We start from the raw sequence: 22,530 nt of genomic DNA, 5'->3' as shown, positions 1-22,530 counted from the left end.
TCAATAGCTGTGAGGTGATTTATGAAGACTTTATCCTACCCGTTCCTTAGAATTAAAAACGCATAATCAAATTCAAAAGGATAAGTTGTGCATAAGATTGCCAGATAATACGTTTGCCTTTCACTAATTCACCATACACTTCACAAGCAAAGTAGACTGAACATTAAAACTGACAGAATAAAAAAAAAAAAACAGTAGTCTGGTGTGGAGACTTGCTTATCCGACTGACTGGTTAAGATAAATACGGATCCATGCACAGCCAGGGACAAAGGTTGCCTAATAATGCACCTCTTCTACTTCTTACTCTCCCCTGGTGTCTAATGCAAAACTAAGAGAGGCTTGGTGCGTTTCTCTGCCCATAGATGATTTTGTTTGGTGTGGTGCAACATGGGGGGAAAAAGACGGACATTCCTTAAGTGTGGAGTGGATGGAGTAGAATAATCACATCTTTACTACCTCATAACCCCTGCAGACTATTATTCATATGCTGAAAGATGCTCGGTATATTTTTCTGTCATGGATGATTCTCTTTGGTATGATGCGTCAGGAAGAAAAGTGACAACATGTAGTGGGAGAAGTTTATGCCCGTGACTGTATACGGCACTGGCGGCTTACCTCGCTTACCTCACAGCCATCACGTGAGGCGGGGGTAACCTTTGCGCACTGGTAGGCATGACTGTGCTCGTATTTTACAGGACAGAAGCAATATTTTAACCTACTAATCCCCTCAGAACCTCAAGATTAGCTCTCTCTCTCTCTCTCTCTCTCTCTCTCTCTCTCTCTCTCGTACGTTGATGCCTTCATTCAGTTGACGTCTCATTTTTTACCCTTGCAACTGCTGGATTCCTTAATGCAATTTAGAAGAGCACCATAGTAGAAAAGATATTAGGGAAGGCTATAACTAAACCCTTCAGTTCACAAGGTTTACTCTAAGATGAATAAACTGTGAAAACAGCAAGGAATAATTGTTTATGGAAAAAAACAAAATGCCATTGGAGTGAAGAAATTCATTATGTGGACTTACTAGTGTCCAGTGTGTTTGGCCACTAAAAAAAAAAAAAAAAAAAAAAAACTGGGAATAAAGATCCTCGAGTCTAAGGGCCATTCTTCTAAATAAACTACAGGTTGATGAGGACAGATGTGATATGGCAGAAACAATATACTTATAACCAAAAGGGCAATATATACCGGTATATATATATATATATATATATATATATATATATATATATATATATATATATAAGGCGCTTTCAGACTCAAGAAGAATTTACAACTCTAAACTACAGGCTAGTGACGACAAGGACAAAGTACCATCAACCAAGAAGAAAGAATAACCACGAACCCCTGCACTACGGCGACTCTTTTATATTGCATTCCTGGTATTAGTATTTTCGGGTGATTTTATTCAGACTGGAAAAAACTTAATGAACTTGATAGCGGAGATACAGCCTTCATCAGCCCTTGTGCTACTAAAATTCTCTCCTTAATTTTGAAATAAGCTGGTAATAGCAGGTCTATAAGACTCAGTCCCCAGAAATAAATAATATGCAAAAAGCTTCTACTGCTTCAAACCTTCACAGTCCCACTCTCTTTACTCGTCACTCGACCTTCGTGTACTGCTTGACAAAGAACAACTTAAAGAATCAAATCGCATGACAGTGGGAAGAATAAAGTGAAATTGCTTGCAGATTTAAAACGATAGAGGACGAATTTGAAAATGAGCAAGCCCTTCTAATCTCATCCCCTTCAATCCAGTGCCGTCTTCTTCATTAATTCTTGACACCCCAGACGGATTTGTTTAGCATTTCAACTTGGAGGGGTTAGATACAGCCCCCCCCCCTCTCTCTCTCTCTCAGTGCTCTAGCCCTAGCGGACAAAGAACAAAGAAAAGCCACGGCGCAGTCTCACTACCCAGTCACCCTTCTTTGTTACGTGGGGATGGTTAATGCCCCTTGCTTCTAAAACCTTTGGCAAGTCTAGTGGGGCCAATAACAATCGTGGAATCCAATAAAGAAGCAGAGAAAAAAAACTTTTTACAGTATATTTATATTATTAGTTCACGTAATCGGAGGTTTTGAGGACGACTGTTATTGCAATACACTGAGAAGATAATACTGGACATTCATATAAAACAGAATATATGAGAATATACTTTTTTTTAAGTGGAAATTAGAGGGGATAGATTAAAACCTGAAGCTGCGCAGTCATTTACTATTTAAAAAGTTGATAAAAAAATAAAAAAACGCAGCATCCAGAGAGCAATCTTGTAAATATTTTGAGTGCCATCGTAATGTGATAATATTCATGAACACGTACAGGCGTAGCGCATTTGACTTTTATATTTATGCATTAGCTGAGCATTCAATGTATTATCATCCAACTCAAGCATTTTAAATACTGAGTTAATTATATTGAAATGCGGGAGGATTCGGAGACAAGAGGAAGGGAAAAGAACATCTGGGTTCAGGTTCGGTTCAGCCTGGGGAGAAAATGAGGCGCCGAGGAAGTGTCGCCAAGAATACTTTCTGCCGGGTGCTGCTCTCTCTCTCTCTCTCTCTCTCTCTCCCCACTTATTCGTTCGCTTGCTGTCGCTGCTGTAGTCGTCTTCATCCATGTCATCATTTCCCCTCTTCATTCCACATACCTTCATTCTTTCCTCTTCCTTTATTACAAGTTCTTCGCGTTTTCCTCTCCTTTCCCTCGCTAGTTCTTTCATTCTTTTTTTTTTTCTTTCACGTCTTCTATTTCCTTTTCTCCACTTTTCTTCACACGTCTTGGCTTCCTTCATCTCTTGCTTCATTCTCCGTTATCTTGCATCCTTTATCTCGTTTCATTCGTTTTCTTGCCCTTATTCTTCATCCCATTTCCTCATTATCTTTTTCAGCTTCCGTTCTCATTTATCACTCTTTTTCGCCTTTTCTTATTTGTTAAATTCCCTTCTCTTCGATAACACCGCTTCCTTCCTGTTTTGCCCACATTCGTCATCATTCTTCTCTCTCTCTCTCTCTCTGCTTCACAAACATACTGATGTCTTGCTCCACTTTCACCGGTCCTTTCTCCTCCCCCACACTTGCTCTCCTTCTCCCTTCCCCCCCCCTCTCTCTCTCTCTCTCTCTCAATGAATGTTCCTTTAAATTCTTCCTTCTTTACACACCATCCACTTCCTTGCCAATGCAGCCCGCGCCCTCCATATTCATTCCCTCATTCCTTCTTCCCCTCTTACATCTCTCTCTCTCTCTCTCTCTCTCTCTTTCCATACTTACCTACACCCTCCCTGTATCTGTCTCCCCCTCACACATACATTCACTCCTCCTCTACTCAATCTCTCTCACTCTCTTTGATTACTCCTTTTCTGTCGCCTTTTATTTATAGCTTTCATTGCTTTTCCTCTCGCCTCCCCATTTCTCTCCCTCCTCTTTAGTACATCTTCCCTATATCTGTCTTCCTCTTACCTATTCACTCAAACCTGTCCCCTCTGCTTTATTTCTTTCCTTTACTCTGCCCCTGCTTGCCCATTGCTTTATTACTCTTTTATTCACCCATCCCTTCTTTTCTCCCTTTTTGTTTTCTCATCCTTCTCCCTCTCCCACTAATTCTACCCCTTTCCCTACTATCCCTTATTGCACTCTCCCCTTCTTGCAGTCGGCACGCTACTATCTCATTCATCCACCGCGTCTCTCTCCCTCTCTCTCAATCTGCAATCCCTCATTAGTTCCCTCTCTTTCCATACTATCTCAACATTCCACCACATATGCCTGCTTCTTCTGCCACTCCCTTTCCCTCTAATGTTACTTCCGCCCCCCTAACCCTCCTGTCCAACTGCACTTCCCTTCTCACTACCCTCCTTCCCCTCTCACCCCTCCTCTTCTCCTTGCCCCCTCTCACCCCCCCCCTTCCCCTTAAGTTCGCCAGGCTCCCCTAGATCTGATTAATATACTGCAGCGACGGGAAGACGTCTGTGCACTGAGAATAACTTTGCTGGCATTACGACTCCCCAATGCCTGTGTGTGTGTGTGTGTGTGTGTGTGTGTGTGTGTGTGTGTGTGTGTGTGTGTGTGTGTGTGTGTGTGTGTGTTGACTGACATTATGTATATACCTGTCGACCAAAATAAGTTCCTTGAAATGAGACGAGAATTACTAGCCTTCTTTTTGTGCGAGACAAATGTACTTCAACGTTAATGACTGCGTAGTGGCTAACATCTCACTTAACTTTGAACTTTCCTTTGTCGTAGTTTAACGCCGTGGTGAACTTCATATAGACGTGCTGATACTTTAAGAAGGTAACATAATTGAACGCTGGGAAAAGGTAAATGTCTAGTAGGTAGAGTGAACGATTGAACAGTTTAACTAGATAATTAAATGTCTTTCCTTGATCAGGGAAATAAGCAGGCAGGTCCCGATTTAAAGTATACCTTGAGGGAATTTAAGGCCGTCCATACGCGGAGTCTTAGTAAAATTTAAATATAATAAAACCGAAAATTGTATGGTAATCTAATGTTGCTTCACGATATTCTTCCTTACTACTTCTGCTGAGGTGCTTTCTGTCCTACCCCGTTCGTTAACAAAATCTTAACAGATATTGGGAAAGAGAGGCGAGGTGTTGGTCGGCCTCCAAGATCAGCACGAGTATCAGGACAGTCAACCGCTGCAACAACACCGAGTCTGCAGCAAAAACTTTTCTGCCGGAGACCGTATATATATAGTCTGCAAAAATTTAACAGCATCCATGGCTCTGTGGGTAAGGCTTCCTAGAACTTGTGGGCGTGGATTGCGTTCACCATTATTTAAAGATAGCCAGATGATGTGCCTAGTAAAATACACTTTCTTTGCTATTATTTAAGGGTAGCCAGTGATGTGTCCAATAAAATACACTTTATTTACAATTATTTAAGGGAAGCCCACGATGTGTCCAGTAAAATATTTTCACATTATTATCTGAAGATAGCCAGATGATGTGTCCTATAACATACATTTTCTTATCATTATTTAAAGACAGCCAATGATGTTTCCAATAAAATACACTTTTCAGGTGCACGGAAGACAAGCCCAAGATAACAGTAGTGTACGTACTTGATAGGAGGCAACTTTCATCTGGCTCTCTACGGCGGGCGCGTAGCACCCGTCTGGCAGCAAACTTTCATTCCTTTTCTGTCCAGTTCGCAACTACAAAAATTAACTGATTCTCCCAGTCCTTCATGTATGCAACAGGTCGACTCTAAAACTGTCTTCCTCTGTCTGTATTTCCTTCTGCTTATGATCTCCAGTCTTTTAAACGGAATATATCCAGGCATCTTGAAATGGACGGATCTTGAATTTGGCCTCCTGTTATTTATTTATATATTTATTTTTTCTTTGAAGGAGCAATCTTGCGTGCTTCTTGCGTGTGGTTCCTTCTTCCTTGCGATAAAAAAAGTTTCTCGGGAGTTCTTGCTCTAATTACTTTCGCATTCAATCACATTTTGTAACGTATAATAATGGTCACTTGTTATACTGCTCCCCTGTTCCCGGGATTCCTGATGAAATGATGCAGTTCGAATGCTATGGAGAATTTTACTAATGAGCACAAATATTTTCAAGATAGCTGAGGTCAATAAAATACCGAGGCGAAGGTTTTGGGCGTCACTCCATAAGCACTGACGACCTCGTGTCCTACTTCTAGCCCACTGACTCCACTGAGGGGACTTTTTTTTTTTTTTTTTTTCTAGACTGAACCAGTGAGAAGATAAGTATATATAAACAAAAATGTCCTCTGCGAACCAGAGAACATCCGCATAAAAAGAAAACTCTTGGAAAAGGAATATGTATTCCTCAGCACAACAGTGAGCTCGAAAAGCTACTTCCACCTGAACTGGACATAAATTTTTAAGAAGCATAATGGGTAAGTAATACTGAATGATTAATAAAGAAAACAACATATTATACACATCTCTCCCTTCTGTCGGCTGCTACTGAGCTGTGGGTTAGAACAAAGGCACAAGGGGAACTAAGAATTCATTTAGCAATTTGTGAACTCAGCATGATCTGGTTCTCAAGGCGTCATTACTTTCTGTTGCAGTGGTCGATGGGAGGGGCAGGGGGTGTGGAGGGACCTTCAGAGTAACCAGAGAGGGAGTGGGGGAGGGGAAGAAGAAGGATTCTCAAGTAATAAGTGATACGAGAGAGTGGGGGAGGGGAGGGAGGTCAGTGAAATGGGGTTTATAACATTAGTACACTAAGGATGAAACTTGAATTCCAGCTTGGGACTAAATTGGTGGGGAAAGTGTGGGACTTGGAGATAACGTATTGTCAGCAAATTACAACAACTAAAAAGGGGGAACACAAAGCACACATTGGCAGGTAATGAAGACAAATTTGGCAGATAATACCATACATTCTGGCCATATGTGATTTCAAGGATGAGATAATGCACCATGTAACAGAACAGATTTGTGTTGAGCGTAACATATTTAGCAAGTTGACGTTGGTTTTATTCATGCTACAAGTAGACGATATATTGGACCAGGATAATATGTTTTATGGTGAAGGGATATAATCTGTTGCGGTATAGGGGTGATGAACGCTGAGTGTGCGGTGGTGTGGTGAGTGAGGCGTGACTAAGGCTTTGGCACTCCCTCACCTGCCCCTACGCACACACACCAAAATAAGCCTGGAAATACCAGTACGTTTATAAGTGCTGGCAGGGGCACAGGTCCAGGTAAATACCGCGGGGGCTGAGCCAGGCCAGGGGGGGTCGCTGCCTCAAAAATGTGTGATCATCTTAGCCCTCTGAATCAGGTGACATTTTATTTGTTTATTCTTGCTGCCTCCAGACGTTTTTATTTGAGTTAGAAATATCCCCAGCAGTGAAGAGAATAATGAAGGTCTTATTTAACTCCTCCATTTCGAAAAAGCTTATCCTAAGCTGAATACAGTCGTCAAGAGCTGGCAAGAATTAAACGAATATAACGTCGTCTGACTAAAGAGGTTAAGCTGAGGCGTAGTGACTGATGACAATAAAATAAAGTCGCAATCTGCCAGTATCTTCATTTCAGCCATGAATATATAGCTCGTTTCATACATCAACAAACACTCTCATAAAGTAAGCACATAATAAACAAACAACATCAGTACAAGAAACAACAATCCAATATATAAGAGAGGGGTGAAGAGGAGAGAAGGAGGGAGGGATGGGACATGTTCTTCTTGGACCAAAAAGGGCAGCCAGGTGATGCCAGTTCGGTGTGACTTCGGTATCCTTTCCTCAGAACTTAAGTACGTCAGTAATGTCAACAGGAAGCTGGCCAGTACGTACAGCCAGGGACATTACTTCGCCAACCATCCCCTGCCAGTGTCGTGTCTGCTTTCCATATTTCTCATTCCATGCTAAGCGTCGTAGAATATCCTTCCTTCCCTTATTCTACTGCTGTGTGCTTATTGCTGTCGCATTGAAATAGTTCGTTAAACACCTTTCATCGCCACAACCAGCAAGAAAGTGTAGGCGAATTTTTTATCATGATAGCAGTCAGGTCAGGTATTCCATTGCTTCTACTTGTCTTCGCCCTCCGCTGGCGAATGTTCTTTACAGGAAAGGCTTTATATGTTTCCCTGTCAATCCGTCAACGAGAGAAGTAAAGACATGCTTTAAGTGTGAAACAGAAGCAGTGAAATATCGAGAAATTATGTCCCTGACTGTACTAACAAGGGGGAACTCTGCCGTCATGTCTGCAGAAAACTTAAGATTTTTTTATTTTTTATTGTTAGCTCGGTCAAAATTGCCTGTCTTAATGACCGTCGAGCAATCGATGGGGAAATCTGCCTTCTTCAATCAGCACTAGTTTTCATTTGTTGTATGGTTATGAATACTGAATTACTACGAAGCGCTGTATCAGCCAACAAGAATCAAAGTCTTGGATAACATGGGAAGATACATTTAACGTTTAGTCTTTATCAACAGCAAACAATTACAAACAGTCAGTTGCCTCGCCTATGCAACATGCCTCCATGTGACAAGGACTGCAGCGATCCAGACAAAAAGCAGCATAACATGAACAGGACAAGATCATATCAGCTATTAAGTTTACAATCACTCGACTAACTGGGATCACATATAATGGCGATATAACCTCTTCATAGATATTATTGCAAATTGTTCTCGTCTAATCACTAAATAGCAAAATCATAATGCTATTTTCGTCCCTTCTGTAGGTTTTCCTTTTTTGAGCTTAATTGTGCTAGATTTAACAGCACCAGATTTAGTGAAGTTAGCATAGGTTTCCAATCGTGCAAGTTTACCATACCTTAAGTTAAGAGAAAAGAGTAGAAAATGTAGTGACCTCGACAACATTAATTTACTGCAATGCAAAGCTAGGCACGGCAAACCTTTCCGTGATGAACATGCGTTTTACATGTGTGCTGAGCGAACTGGAAGTGCGATAATAATCTACAATTAACTTTCTTGTCTTGAATATCAGGCCAGCTTGATCCAACCTTCCATACATACCGGCAACTGAATAATGCTGTACTTCGATCTTACCAAGTTAAAATGATATTCAGTCTTATTTTTAATTATCTCAATATTAGTATAATGTGGCCCATGAAAAATTTTACTTGTTACTTACTGTCAAGAATCTCAAACACTGTAATTAAAGTGGAAATCCATAAGTGGAAGATAACGCGGATGATGGTCATCTATAGCCTTACTGGGCTAATCAGCTATTAGAAGTAAATAAGTGCATTCGCTCAAATTTCGTGCATTTCGCTCCACACAGTTTATAAAAACGAAGACTTCATTTGTTTTTGTCCTCCTCCACCAGTGAACCGGGATTCATTTATAATATTGTGAACATCTTTACTACCATGATGTCTTTATATCATAATCTTGACAGAGACATTATGTTCAGCTTGAGAAGTGTGCCACTGTAGTGAGGGAACTAATGACGACTACATCGAACTCCTCTGTTCTGAGAAATCTCGCCTAAGCTGAATGAAAATCGTCAGGAGGTATGAAGAAATGAAGATGAGACACGTCATCATATTGTAGGATTTAAACAATAGATCAAGGCAAGCAATAAACATGACATTTTTACATCACTTGTGGGCATGCTGCAGTTGGTATGGACAATTTTCATTAGGTCCCAACATGTCGAATGTGAAGTAGTATGGCATGTAGGAGGACTTCTGGGCCTCAGGGAATAAGCTATCTGGTCTGTGAATGAGTCGATATGAGGGAGAAAAAATTTTATTTTCCAATATTCCATGTAGCCTCACTCACTTTTCTCTTGTCGAATGTTTCATTGACCCTTTCAGTGTGATGACGTCTTCTGTTGTATATTTTTGTTTTATCCAGATGATTTCATTCAGCTGAGGAGAGACTTGAAAGGGTTAGATATGGTAACCATTAACCGCTTCGGTACTAGGGTACTCTTTTGATCTGCGTTAAATCGTCTGGGATCAGCAACAATGCAATAATACTGACTTTCTCGGCTGAAGGAGTTAATGACGTCAAAAGTGAGGGTTGCCAGAGTTTTCACTTCCAGTTCTAACCTTACGTTTACAATGTCGTATTATTTTTATTTCTGTTAATGTCCAGTGATTTATGTTCATCTAGAGTGGGCTTTTCGAAATGAAACTCCTTCACTGCGAGAGGTCATTCCTAAGGTGAATTACTTTGGCAATAGCCTGACCAAAATAAACAAGTGGTCATTATGGTTACTGTTGTTGTGGTTCCAGGGTCATCTGAATGTTAAATCACTGGACTGCAGGCTGAAGTTAACCTTCTCCTGCAGTCCTTCCTCCTTACTGTGGATAGGGATGGAGCTGAAGGATGTGCGCGCAAAGGGGCAGGGGAACCACTCATTTATATCGGTACCATCAAGTGAAGGCGTCCCTCTCCATCACCGATCATCGTGGTGAAAGAGTTAAGCTTTCAACACGATGGCGTCTTTATACTTCATCCCTGCTATTTCCAGACGGTTTTATTCAGCTTAGGAGTCCTCTGCTAGTCGATGCGTTATAGAAGGTTGTCTTCAGTCCCTCAAAAAAAAAAAAAAAAAAAAAAAGGAAAAATCTATCCTGCATCAATTCTTCAGCAGAGAGAGAAAAAAAAAAGTTTTCCGGCGAAAAAAGTTAGAATTATGGCCATAAACCGTCTTCATTGCTGTATACTGCTGCCATCTGGTGATAAGATTTACCACCGAAGAGATCTTTCAGAGATGAATTCAACTCCATCAAACGTTAATCAAGGGCGTATTTTCATTTACGACTTATTTTGCATTTTATTTATTCGACTCAGGGCATAGACTTGATAATCCGTTTGCTGAGACCCAGCAATCCTTCTTTGATCCACACATCGTTACGTAGCCTATCACCACTTTGGCGCGAATATCCAACCTCCACATTGGATGCATGCTAAAGTTGTGTCTTTCAGGATTAATGTAATAATATTAATGAGGGTGCTTTTATGGCATCAATGGATGTTGTGGAGGATTAGTAACGTCTGTTTCACGGGATTCAGATCATTGGTCTGTTCCCTTCTTTAGCTTGGGATCAAACTCGCTTCCCTTCATTTACCACCTGACCATCACCTCCACCTTAATATCCTTCTGTATATAACTGATGGTGAATGTGCCAATCTTAACTCCTTCAATACAGTGGCGTCTTATTTTACTTCATTCTTGCCACCTCCTAGCGATTCCAACGTGGGAAAGGCCTCTCGCACTGAAGGGGATAACGAAGGTTATATCCAACTCCTCCAGTTAGAAAAGTCTCCCTCAACTAGCTATAAATGTCTGAAGATAACAAGAATTAAATGTAGAAGACGTCCACAGGTTAAGTAGGTAAAAAATGAAGATGTTCAAGTTGATACCGAGGCGAAATAGTCAATATTAACTGTTAAAGAAGAGATGCCGAGATGGATCCTCTTAAAGCAATGAGAATACTGTACTTTTATAACCCATTCATTCCCAGGATGTATTTTTTACTTTATTACTGCTATTTCCACATTAGTTTATTCAGCTTCGGAGAGACTTTTCGAACAGGAAGGGCTGGATCTACCTTCCATGAACCCCTTCATTACGAGGGAGTCTTCTGAGTATAATAAAATAGTATGAAGCTGGCTAGAACAATGAAACAAAATAAAAAACTTTTATCATAATAAAGGGTTTATTTTATAGCATCACCCTCACCAAAAGCACTGCCACTGAACAACTATTATCATCACCATTACCACCACAGCACTAGAAATCATTGTGAATCTGTCGTAACATGTACTAGATTAACTCAGGTCACGAATGAGTAGCTCTCTGTTCTTCAGCGAGATCAACTAGAAAACTTGCAAACACTGACGATCCTTCACAGGATGCAGCATCAGGCAGCATGTAAATAGGCTTAAAGCTTGTGATAGGGGGTATTTATAGATTTACGTCTCAATACAATGTGCAAAGTCCTTCAGGTGTGAAACGCTTTCCTAGTCAGAAAACAAAGCTTGAAGGTAGTTGTTTTTCGTCTTTAAAAACCATGAACTTAGCCCATCTTGAATATCAGCCTGATTACTCCACTATGTTTGTGAAACTCACGTGTGAAGACTCTCCTCAGTCTTTTGATCAGACCATTCATTGCTGGTGGCTTTGATCCTGAAGGACAGTGTGACTAAGTTATTTAAGCAAGGTATGTTAAGGGGGAGTAATGGTTCTCGCGGAGGGCACCGTAACAGGACATGCAAAATGTCGGATCAAGGACATGCTGGATAGGCTGCAAGATTTAGCTGAGGAGATAAGATGCTATGGTAAGATGAAACAGTTGATAGTTTTACCAGACCAGAATCTGCTGATCTAAAACCTTTCTCTTTTCACAGTTTTAAACTGACCTGAGGCAGTGGTGGCGATGAGAGCAATGCTGAGGGCACAGAGACAGAGTTGTGAGAATGGTTAGCGAAACAACAAAACTTACACCAACGTGAGAGCCACACAGTTCACTGGTGGAAGACCAAGGTAACCACACGCCCTATAACACCGTGAATGTATTTTGCGTGATTTTACATACGGTATTTTTTCCTTTGCAAATTCAGAGATACTCGCACGGAGACACGAACTGAGCATGTACTACACGAGAGGAATGGCTGAGCACGGGGCCACAATACTGAGCACTGTAGGAGGCGAACTGCACAACTGAGGCAAACTGAGCTAGAGACACTGAGTGTAGTGCGAGGCAGCGTGGCCTTTAGCGTCTGCCGGCCGGCCACGACCACCTCGGCAGCAAGGATACCTGCCTGGCGCCGTGGCTCCTGGTGCTAACGGACGCCCGGTCCCGCGGCCGGCGGGAACGGCGGGACGGCAGAAGGTGTGGCGCTAGTCTGCAGTGGAGGGGTATCGCAGGGTCTATTCTGGACGGAGGAGGGGACGGGAGGGCGCAGACGCCGGCGTGGCAGCCGGTTGGGCTTCACCACCGCTGCTTCTCACTAACCTTGTCGTGTACGGACACAGAAGCCACCTGGTTTTGTATTATGCTATCTGGACTGCCTGGTGATGGGGAGGGCGAGGGCCATTGTAGCTGGCCAGGCACAAGGTGGTGAGGTACCGGCACGACCACTGACGGCCGCTGCGAGACGACTGCCGGTGTGGCGCCTCGGGTCGTTGTGAGGGAGCGCCGTGCCTCCCTCACCGGGGTTAGTGGGTTGCCGGGGGTATTTTTAGTGCCCCCGCGTCACCCCTACCCACAGAGCCAGCCTACCCCCACCCCTCGCCCTGTCCCCACCCATAACCTCCCCCAGCCAACACTCCTGCCCCTGTCCCTGCCCCAAACCCCGCCTCTTCCCTTCCTCCCCCATCCCGAGTCGAGCCTGGCGTCTCTTAGCACATCGCCATGCCACCCCGCCCCCACTGCCGTGTCCGGGTCAACCACGTCACCGTCACGTCACCCCACCACGTCACGGTCTGCCGCCACTCGCAAATAGACCTGCAGGGGATATACCACTCGGGCCTCGGGTGTGCCTGCCAGTCCAGACTCCAGGAATGGTAAAGCTCTAGTTTGGGGGTATTACCGGAAGTGCACATTTAGTCCCTTTAAATCTTTCTAGGGCTGTATAAATGTTTGACTTGCAGAAACTCAGTGTACTCTAGTCTAATTTAATCTAACCTACCCTAGTCTATGTTATGTGACATGTATATATTCCTTGAGGGGGGGGGGACGTGAATAGGGCTCCGCCTTGATCAAAACAATAAACTCTGCTCTTACGTCAGCACACATGGTCAGCGGAAATATTATGAGAAAACGTTATAAACAGGAAACAGTATTTGCATAGGAAAAATGAATGAGAGAAATATACAAAAGATATAATAAACTCAACGGTAAAGCTTCTTCTAGTGATTCCCTCAAAGTGAAATTTTACCTCAGGAATTAATGTTCTTTTCCACACAGGACTGCTAAGAGATCGGTCATCGGGGTGTGTGGCAACTGTGGTACCACGCAGTCAGAAAAATAACTGTCCTTAACACTGCAATATCGATGTCCAAGATATCATATCGGAAGCGTACCTTACCATCACTACATTGAGGTTCTGTGGAGTTTACGTTGATTCATTTTAGAGACATTTACTTTGATATTACGTTTCTGTTCCCTGGCGCCTAGTTCAAGAGTACGTCTAAGGTAAGGTATTAAAAAAATCTCCTTGAAGTCTATCGATAGTCACAAAGTTCTAAATTATTACATCCAACAAACTCATGGTCACATCTGAGCGGTCTGTTAAAAAAATAATGATAATAAAGATATAAGTAAATGAAAATAAAAGATAATAAAATAAGTGAAGCTAATTCTCTGACAGCTACAGAAAACTCATCACCACCAGTCGACTTTATTCAGCTTAGAAGTGGCCCCTCATGGTTTTAGGGCTAATGACAGACACAAGATTCTACCAATATTCTGTACATTAAGAAGTTCAGTTCAAGACGATAATTTTTCCATATTAACATGGCGCGGAATTTCATTATTTTGCAGGTATTTCACGTAGTCCAGTGGCAGAATAAGACAATACGATGCGGCTTCACATCCTTTCCATAATATTTCAGACGAGGAATATCTCTAGAAGCAGCCCGGTCAGTCAGTTCACACACTAGATGCGTCACTCTAACGAAGTAGCATATGGTGCTCCAATTTAGCCCCCTATGGATTTTCACATGGAAAGATGCTTCCCTCTAGCAAAGCCCCATAGCCTACAGTGCTTCACTGTAGGCCTCTTAGGATTGCACAAGTAAGGTTCGTCACTCTAGAGAAGCCCCGTAAGGTATCAGATCTATCTAGTATTTGTTCGTAACAAGCACTATATGTGAGTGTATATTTCTTCTTCAAGCTTAGCTGGAGGGATGATAATTTTAGGTCAAGTTATAATGAACAGTATGGTAATTTCGAAACAGGCTTAAGCTCGCCGGGTTCCGCCATGAGCACCCAGCGTGGAGGTGTGGGGGGGTAAAGGAGCAGGCAACAGGTGGCCGGATATGTTTCAGCTCAGAGGGAAGTTGTGTACTTCACGCTGTCTCGGAGCAGCTTGTCAGTAGTTCACAGCTGCAAGGCACACAACTTTTCTAGATACGTTAGCTGAGTCGATGACGAAACACCACACCCGCAGGTGGTGCTCTCAATCAATATACGTGAGGCACCTCTCGAAATTTATCTGTCTCTCTGTCTATCAATAGCCGGACACCATAATCCCTTAAGGGATGTCCGTTTGTCTTTGAGTTTGTTGTTGGAGAGGGGCACTAACCCACCACCAACCCACTTGCTGACACGTAGAAAACATGCAAGAGTTTGTTATACGGCTACCACCCAGCGTTGCTAAAGGTTTCCTGGCTTACAGAAAACCATTTTGCTTGTCACCCGATGGAAAGCTACCTGAATAGGAGAGAAGAGTAATAAAAGTAACAGGAAAGATGAAAGAAACAGGAAGAGAGGAGGGCAGAGACAGAAAAAGAGTGATAAAGATGAAGGAAGAAGTATGCAGCGCTACATCAAGTGAGTGGATGAAGGTCTCCACCACCTACCACCACGAAATTAAACACCTTTTTATGATTCTTTAAAATGTATGCTGTGGAATTATGTCTGGTACTGGCGTAGATCTGTGGTTAAAAAAATACAGCAGCCTATATCTACACACACACACACACACACACACACACACACATATATATATATATATATATATATATATATATATAGTGCCACCTCTCCATGCCTTCCCTTGTGCTACACGGGCAGCTGGCCGAGCTCATGACTGGAATGACACTCAGCCATATTGCAGAACTTCTGCCTATCAGAATTCTTTCATTCCCCGAACTGCATCTCTCTGGAACTCGCTTCCCTAGAGTTGTTTCCCTCCAAACTTCAACCTACTGCTGTTCAAGTCTAACTGTTACAGATATTTTATGAACAGAGGACACCAGTAATCTGCTGCATGGACTTATTTTTTTTTATTCATTTGTTTTTCCTTCCTCTGTTGTTATTTACATATATATATATATATATATATATATATATATATATATAGATAGATAGATAGATAGATAGATAGATAGATAGATAGATATAGATATAGATATTTTATGAACAGAGGACACCAGTAATCTGCTGCCTGGACTTATTTTTTTTTATTCTTTTGTTTTTTCTTCCTCTGTTCTGTTATATATATATATATATATATATATATATATATATATATATATATATATATATATATATACACACACACACATGTAACCTGCAGTAATGTGAAAGGGAAGAATATTGAGGGGGGGGGGCCTTAATGCTGGAACCATCCCCGCTCCATCTGAAATGATGCCCTAGGTAAAGGGGAGTGTGGTTGGGGAACAGGAGGTATTCGTTCCACATGAAAAGTTAATCATAACGTGAGTGTTATTCACACTGATGATAGCAGCCACTTTTCATCTAATCTGGACGGTAACTAAGATATCTTGCAGGCTCACATTTACAGAGGAGAAGGTTTGGTACATAAATATATTTAATTCCACACTAAAATCTGGTTCACTCAATCATTATTTACCCTTTTACTCACCGATGCTTCCTTTACATTTAATTTTCAATCCTGATTCTTTCAAAAGCCTGCAAATCGTCAACAACGCGAATCAGTTTTATTCCCCCTCCCCCCCAAAAAAAAAATCATCATTCTAATCCTATACATTCCCACTTAGGAGATGGAATGAAGTAGAAGTGAAAAAGGAGAAAAGCAAGGAGTACGAGTAATCTAGCAGGATGCCCAGTGCAGTAGACCATGCATCCATTCATTTAAAAAATGAATAAGAAACATGTATAGACGGTGAATCATCATCATCATCATCATGACCCTTTTCCCTCCTGAGAATGGGGTGAGGTAGGATCCAGGAACAAGAAAGGAGGAAATGTATCTGTAGAATTTCTAGTTCACTGCGCGTACTCTTACCTCTTTTTCTGTCACATTCCTCTTATCTGTGGTGCCCGGACCTCACTCTCGGACCATTGTCGTGCCGTACTCTGCATCCCACAAAGCTCTCACAAACTAGTAGAAAATTTACCCTCATTTGTTTTACCGATGTCATGGTAGAGACTTCTTGCTCTGTTAGTCGTTACTGTGTCTTTGATTTGTTGCTCGTAGCTTACTCTTCAAGGGACAAAAATGAACTCTTTCAGTTCTGTTACTTTTCATTTTTTAATTTATTTTTATTCTTGTAACAATTTAGGGAGGCTTCCCGTATTGAACGGGTTCGTAACTCTGTTACGAACCACAAGTACTTAATTTTTCCTGATTATCTCCAGGTTGTATTATTATTATTATTATTATTATTATTATTATTTAGAACAGGAAATATCTTTCGTATTAACGTTGTTAACATATCAAACCCAAGGACTGAGGGTGCTTTTTGTGTACAGACGTTTTCATCAGCCGATTTCACGGCACTCAAAGTATTACTTTATTAGTGGCAGCGAGGGTAGATTGATGCATGTTATCATGAAGTTACTGCCCGCCACAAAATAGAAAGTGTATCTGGACACTAAATTAAAACTGAATCACACAGTTGCCGTAATCTGAACAATTTTAGATCTGGTTTTACCATTTTTCCCACCACGAATGGTTAGTATCTCATAACTACTGCCTTTTATTTAATTTTAGTTATTCTTGCTGATCAAACACTCAGATGGTCTCCTACATAACTAAAATGTTCCAATAAGTAAAAGTTGTTCAGTGAGGGACGACATCTCAGGCTCAGCTCTCTTGGTCTGGCGCTGTAGAATGTAAACCACTGCAAGGGTTCATGTACTTATTCTTACGATGTTGTCTGTGTTACTGCTCCACCATCCCGGATGTCACTAGCAGAGTACTAAACCTAAAATATGCAGGGCTATTTAATTCAGAACTGGTGTGACAGTATTAGTGGGAGTGTTTTTATGACATGTCGGTGGGCCTTAAGGGAGAGCAGTAAAGGTTGTTTTTAGCGAACTTGAAATCCTCAGATTGTTTCTTGTCTCAGTCGGGATCGACGTCACGTTCTTACGATGAACTCAAATTTGAACACAGACTACGAAACCCGTTCCCAGAGTCCAGTAGTCCAATCACACACTAGCACCAGGCTCACCAACAATCCTCACACGTCACCACACGGGAACGAATACTCAGTATCTCTGTTGTGTAGCTAGACATCTCGTTCAGGACTGTTGTGATGGATTTTTCTAAAATGGCGTGTGGGGGAATTTCTGAAAGAGCACTGAAAACCATTTGCCCCTTATCACTACGAGAGGTCTACCCAAAGTTGGATAACATCGCGGTCGCTTGACTGAAGACAGATGCGTAAATGGTACAACCGTTGTGCTAACTTGCTGAAGAAAGGAATGATAGTTTAGTCTAGGAAAGATGAATTCTGAGACTGACCGTCTGGTAAGAGATGGACAGATTATTTCCATTATTTTCTTAAGAGCGAGGCTTGGGTGGTGGACTGCATGTAACAAATTGTAATCTACTGTTGTGTTCTCAGAGCAAGACAGGAGGGGTGTTCTATGCCTGGCAAACCTAACTCTTGGATTGAAAATAGATAGATAAATAGATGAAAAACATTTCCATCGCGTTATGCTGATCGCTGAATGCATAATGATGCTGTGTCTGGAAAGGCCAAACTCCTACACTGTTAAGTACTGTATAATGAAGCCGGCATGATGAACTCAACGACTGAAACAGAGTTAGTATGATATTGCTTTACGTGAAACGAGGGAGGCACAGTAAATTCTTGGACTGCAAATAATTGTTACAGCTTTGTGCACTTACCGCATGCACAGCACTATCGCAACACAGCCAATCTTTCAACAAAACCTGAACAAATGCCCTGTGGGAGCGACCGGTGAAGTGGCCGGCTTCCCGCAGACCCACTAGGTGTACGTCCAGATGAGACTGGGGTTGCAGTAACAACAGCAACAAATAGCTGATTTTGTGTTGATAGTTTGTATTACAGAGTAGAAAACAGACAGACAACATAATCATCATGCTACGTGGAGTTAGGCAGATGGGATGAACTCTGGTGCTGCAAATAGATAGTTCTGTTTTTTTTTTTTTTTTTTTTTTTTTTTTTTTTTTTGTATATAATGAGGCAGACCTGTTGGACTCGTGGATTGTAAGTAGGCAGTATTATCACTGTGTTATGCTGAGCGAGGCGTGAGGTGGCGTGTAGTGGGGTGTGTCTAGCAAGGTCGCCAGCTGCCACCATCACCGCCACCGCCACCACGACACTTCTTCTACCCACGCTAAAATAACTCTGCTGCTCACACTTCCTGTTTGTCGAGGTCCATACCGCCGCACCCTCCCCTCATCGCGCGCGCGCGCACACACACACACACACACACACACACACACACACACACACACACACACACACACACACACACACACACACACACACACACACACACACACACACACACAACCTGAACTCCTTACACATAATCACATAATCAACAGCTGAATTCTTAGCTTTTGATCCTTTCTTAAGTAATTCACGGACAGGGCCTTTCATCCCTTCATTTAAAATTGGCCTTAAGCCTACTAACCACTTCAGCACAATGACGCCTCTCTTGCAGTCTTGCTAACACCAGATGATTTTATTCAACTTCTGGAAACCACGTATTGGAAAAGATAATAGTAATTTCTGCGACCAACTGAATTAATTAAATCGTATATGAAGAAATAAAAAAAAAGATGTTTTGCGTTAGAATGAAGATAATAAAGCTTGCTTCTAAGTCCATTATTCCCTGAGGTCCTCCTTAATTCATACAAAAATATTCTGTCATTAGTTAGAATATGTTAAAATATCGTCTGTCAGTGGCTGGAATATGACAGCAAACTGGTAGTTGTGGTGTAGGGGTTAAACCTTTCAATCCAATTACTTTTTTTTTGTTAGCAAACACAGTATTCAGCTTTACTAGGGATCTCCAGGAATTTAATTAATAAACTTATTTTGACTTTATATCATCATCATTATTATTAGTATTACCTTCTTCTTTTTCTACATCTTCTTCTTCTTCTTCGCCCTCTCCTCCTCCTCCTCCTCCTCCTCCTCTTCATCATCATCATCATCATCATCATCATCATCATCATCATCATCATCATCATCATCATCATCATTTTTCATAACTAAAGTACCCGCAGCAGTTCACATGTTTCTGTTTAGGCATACCCAAGTCACGGGTCTCACCTCAGGTACTCTCAACACTTAGCTATCACCCTCCGCTACCTAAACATCTCACGTGTATTCTAGTTTAGCAGCCGGAAAAGGTCGTAGATGATGTCCTTAACTCCTTCAGCATGATGATGTCCTCAAAATTTTTACTCTGGCCTATACTGGATGATTTATTTTAAGCTTACAAGAGATAGTTGTGAAAGGGATGGAAACAATCTTCCTTAACCCCTCTCCTTTAATCTCTTCATTTCAGTACTTTCTTATATAATTCACTCTCGCTTCCGCCGCCTTATATATTGGTGGACAACAGTTGTTTTCTATTGCTTCTAAACCGCGTCAAAACCTACTGAGACCTTCCTTAGCTAATCAGTGACATTCATGCTGTAGGAAAGACTGGAAACTCTCTTCATTATTTCGAAACCCCAAACGTGGAATAGAGTATTTGAATGCAACTGTGCTTTTCCTCCTTGTAAAAACCATTCACGGTTATCTCCACTAAATACCCACAAACACAGAAGTATGCATGACTACCACTACCCGCTTGTAATCTCACAAAGTACCCACTGTGAATCATGGGGACCTCACAACTTATTGGGCTATTATTACTAGCTAATACTCGCCTACACTTCCCTGCCAGATTTGCGTCCTGTCTTCCACAGTTCTCATTCGCTCCTCGAAAGTCACAGGGTGTTCTTCCTTCTCACACTCTTGTGTTGTGAGCATCATATTGTTCCCAAAAGAAAACGAAAGAGAAAGAAGAAAAGAAAACGATGTAACACCTTCCATCGTCACACTTGGTACGCAAGTGTCGGCGAACTTTTGATCGTGATAGTACCCAGGCGAGTCAGGGGCACCTCACAAAGCATCCACAGTACTTCATGGGTAATTTGTCTCTGTAAACACGGCGGTCCAACTCACAAAACATCACAGGTGTTTTGCATAAGCACCAAACAGCACATCTTTAGGGAAATGCTGATCACATTGGAGACGAGTCAGTATGGAAAGCATAATGTCTTTTCACTGCCATGGTCACAAATAGATATTCTAATCAGGTTAAATCCAGACTATTTTATCTTAGTGAGGGAAAATCGAGCATTCCAATGGGTAATCGAGACAGTTTTCAGTCCTATGACTAATAGAATTTCCAACAGTCGAACAAATTCGTCTTCTGGTAGACTTTGATTTTGTAGAATATGTGCTGACATATATATTAATTTCATTTTCTTCCATTCTCTCTTAAGTATCAGCGCAGCATGAACTGTGAATCTGTAGTCATTCACTGAAACCGTCAGAAACTTTTGTCGGGCAAACACAAAAAGTAATTTACACAAAACACTGTAGCAAGGAGTTAATGTGAGTGAAATTAAAACTAAAATAAGTTTGCCAAGCGCAGCTATTACTGTGTTCCTGTTAAATATAGACATTAACTAGTCATAATAAGAGTGCTTTAATTAGATGAATTTCGAGATAAAAGGAATTATTTGGTACGTGCAGCAATACATATTGTCATGTGAACTCATAAACACACTAACCAAACACCATTAGGAGATATTTTTAGTGACATTTAATCATGACAACTTTGCCAACTGCTGTTATATTAGCTGCAAATAAACGAAGACGTCAGCTAAACTCGACAGGAAAGTTGTTTCCTTTAATGAAACTGAAATTGCAACTTGTTTTGCGAAATGCAGACTTTTATTTTCATTGACATCAACAGACGGCTGTCAGACGTTATTGGCTAAGCTTTGGTTAAGAGAAGCCAAAATTACAAGTTCTGGTAAGTGCAACTATTTTTAATGTAAATATTAATAGAAGCATCAACAGAACCTCCACATACGTCACAGCTTTCCGGCCAAACCACATTTACTCCTTCCATCAGCGTCCCAATTTGCACACCTCACAAACACACACAAAAACGCACACACGCACGCACACACACACCCCGCCCAGAATACACTCACTATTATTATGTTGGACGCGACACTGCTGGATATAGCTGCACCTTCCTCGCCCACACCCACGTCAGGGGCGCACCTTCCAGAACCCCCATAATCTACCCATACTTCTCCATGGGTAGTTACTCATCCGTTTTTCCGTGATTAAATTATTTCGATAGTCACTTCTCTCAGTCTGAATTTGCACCCTCTTGTGATGTAACCTGCTTAAATAAGATTCTGGAAACTATGAGACAAGGGTATTTGAAAACACTACTTGGTGAAGAATTAATCAATACCATTATATTCTACCTATAATCATCCTAATAGTATCACACTACACGCAATGCGGCCAAGAGATTAAGTTTGATTTCGTAGTGGTTATTCAACAGCAGACCACAGTAACAATACTAATCAAATAACTGAGAGAATATGACATTTTCTGATTACAAAGAAGTATTTCATTCATCCATAAATATAACGGTAATACGACCAGGCCGAGATCAAGGTGTTCAAAAAAGCCACAGCTGATTATGGATAGCAAGATAATATCAAATGAAATAAGTGTTGAAAACAGGAGACTCGTTTCCACAAGCAGTGTCTTTTGGACATTTACACACTCCTCTTCAGTACACAGTATACTAGCCGGTTTGTGTTCTGAGACATTTTTTCAGTCCCACTGAATTTATACCAAAAAATTAATAGCAAGTGACTTTTTTCATGTAATGATTTTTGCCAGTACCATTTATAGCCTGGTATCAGTTTACATCTGTTACCATTCTTGTAGTGGAATAATCCATCACTCCAGTTAGTGACGTATAGCAATGGAATCTGATGCTGATCCAAGACGTCTATGCCACCTTGAGTTAATTAAATTTCGGTCACAGCAGTTATCCCTAACTGAATATCGACAG

General features: G+C 41.4%; 1 protein-coding gene across 4 annotated transcripts in view; it reads right to left on the bottom strand.

Moving 5' to 3' along the window:
- tn (tripartite motif containing protein thin) overlaps window positions 1–22,530 on the bottom strand; it is an 83,149-nt gene that overhangs the window by 17,185 nt on the left and 43,434 nt on the right. Inside the window, exon 1 of one of the 4 annotated variants that reach the window (XM_080286136.1) lies at window positions 12,442–12,624. The exons of 1 other annotated variant lie outside the window; for it this stretch is intronic. The gene's annotated coding sequence lies outside the window, so the exon portion shown is untranslated. Of the gene's footprint in view, window positions 1–12,243; window positions 12,397–12,441; window positions 12,625–22,530 lie in introns of those variants that run through there. 2 more of the 4 variants (XM_080286143.1, XM_080286151.1) reach the window with 2 other exon arrangements.

The sequence above is a fragment of the Coenobita brevimanus genome, chromosome 14 (genome assembly GCF_032717465.1).
Source record: "Coenobita brevimanus isolate Jiangsu-jjx chromosome 14, ASM3271746v2, whole genome shotgun sequence".
In the NCBI taxonomy this organism is placed as follows: domain Eukaryota; kingdom Metazoa; phylum Arthropoda; class Malacostraca; order Decapoda; family Coenobitidae; genus Coenobita; species Coenobita brevimanus.
Note: the sequence above shows the minus strand (reverse complement) of the source record. Positions and strands in the feature narration are given on the sequence as shown.